Raw genomic sequence first — 2,677 nt, 5'->3', positions numbered from 1 at the left:
ACGCGATCCTAACCTTATCTATCACATTAAAGCAGATCCAACTTCCTTCTAATAACAGACTTTTCTTCCCAAGATATCTGGCAGACAATGTTAAATTTAAAGCATGGCTGAAAATAAAATGGAAAGAGTTTTTTGATATAAATGTCTCCCCGTATATACACATTGAAACATTATGGGAATCATTTTAGGCCGTAATTAGGGGTGAGATTAAAGCATACTTAACTATCCAAAAAAGGAAAAGTATAATGCGGGATAACCAACTTGCTAACCAGTTACGTAACGCTTATAATACATACATTAGTGAGCCATCAAGAAAATTTTGGGAAGTGTATCAAGTTGTTAAAAAAGAAAGAGAAATCTTTCTAGCACAAAAAAGTGCTCAAGATACACTTAGATCCAGGTTTCTCTATTATAGACATGGAGGGAAAGCAGGGAAATTCTTGGCTAACCTAACCAAATCAAAAGAAAAGAAATCCACGATTGAAGCTCTTAAATCTACGTCTGGTAGAACTGTTAAAGTGAGGACATTGCCAGCTTAGTTACAAATTTTTTTCAAGACCTTTATTCGGAAGAGAAAATAGACACATTGAGTAAAAATAATTTTTGGCATAAGATTAAAACACCTAAAATATCGGAAGACCAAAGAGAGATGCTGAATGCCCCAATTACTTCTAATGAAGTATTAAATGCAATAAAGAAAGCAACATCTAACAAAGCTGCTGGGCCTGACCAGCTCCCTATAGAATTGTATAAAATACTGTCAGATGATATTGGACAAACTCTGATCTCTCTTTTTAACAGTTACTATCTGGATAAAAAAACATGCTCTATATATTTTGCCGCATCACAAATAGTTCTTATCCTTAAAAAAGGTAAGGACAAAGAGCAGATATCCTCATACAGACCGATATCGCTCCTTAACTGCGATTACAAGATTCTGATGAGTATTATTGCTGATCGCTTAAAATCTTTTATCGGGCCCTTGATACACAAGGATCAGGTTGGGTTTATGTCAGGTAGAATTGCTACATGGAACTTACGGAAATTACAACTAATTCTAAATCAGTCCTGCCTGCATAAAAACCCAACATCGGATGCTGCCCTAATGTTAATCGATGCAGAAAAAGCCTTCGACTCCATCTCTTGGGATCACCTGTTCACAGCCCTCCCAAGATTTGGAGTCGAGGGGGCGTTTTTTTTTTTTTTTCAAACAACTTCTAAATCCTCAACCTCATCTGTCTTGGTCAACGGTACCCCTACCATATACTTTCCATTAAATAAAGGTGTACGACAGGGATGTCCACTATCCCCCTATCTTTTTAATCTAGCATTAGAACCACTCGTAATATATATAAGGAAAGAGATTGAAGGGATTAATCTGGGACACAGGAAAGTCACTACACTTTTATATGCTGATGACCTACTAGTCCTGACGGCTAACACTGCTAAGTATATCCCTTTACTAATCCAAATCCTCCAAGAATTTAGTGCATTCTCAGGTTACAAAGTTAACACTCACAAATCAGAAATCTTTTGGTTATATGAAATAAAGAATCATATCAGCAACATCATTTTAAAGAAGCTAAATCTAACTTTGTTTACCTGGGGATTAAACTCTCTAAAAACCATAATGAATTATTATTATTATTATTATTATCATTTATTTGTATAGCGCCGCCAAATTCCGTAGCGCTGGTTGGTATGAACTTAACTATCTACCCATTATTACTAAAATTAGGCAGGATTTAGACACCTGGTCGAAATTTTACCTAACTTTATCTGGCGAAATTAACATAATTAAGATGGTGATCTTCCCTAAACTCCTCTATTTAATGCAAAATCTTCCAGTTATTATAAAGCAAAAAGATATAAAACTAGTTAATCAGTTATTTGCACAATTTATTTGGGGGGATAAAAGGAGGGCCATCGGATTAAGAAAACTTGCTTTGCCTAGACAATACGGGGGATTGAGCTTCCCAGATATCGAGACCTATAATTTAGTATGCATTTCTAAAATTGCAATTGAATGGTTAACAAATGCAGAATACATTGTGGACCAGAAGTTGGAAACAACTTTAACCAGACCCTACTCCTTAAAAGCATTATTACACTGTAATATGAATAAATGCCCAACCAAAATTAAACTGCTACCAAATATCTATAGCATAATTAGGGCCTGGCAGAAACTTCTTAAAAAAATTCATATTAATTATAAATTCTCCAAATATCTAACAATAACGGGCAACCCTAATTTTCCAGCAGCATTGAACTCCCGTATCTTCAACGCTTGGGCTCAACAGGGCCTAATATATATAGATCAGTTAAGAGAAAGGGGCTCAGGGGTATGTAGATCACTACAGGAACTAGCTACTGAATATGCGATTTCAAAAAAGGATTTTTTCCCCTACTTTCAAGCCCGCCATTTCTTAAAGGAATTCCCATTTGATCCTTCAGATGAATGTGCATGGAATATCCTTCAGATGCCTATTAATTTTTTTAAAATAGGGAAATATAATGTAACTTCGTTATATAAATCAATTATGCTAGAATATGGGGAGAAAAATTTGGAGCACATTGCTAAAAACTGGCAGGTGCCATCAGAAATTATATATAAAAGCTTCACATTTGCTGACACAGCAACATTATCCACCTCATGGCGTGAGTCTCATACTAAATT

This window comes from Bombina bombina, chromosome 2 (assembly GCF_027579735.1).
Source record: "Bombina bombina isolate aBomBom1 chromosome 2, aBomBom1.pri, whole genome shotgun sequence".
NCBI classification, from domain to species: Eukaryota; Metazoa; Chordata; class Amphibia; order Anura; family Bombinatoridae; genus Bombina; species Bombina bombina.
This window is presented reverse-complemented; position numbering follows the sequence as displayed.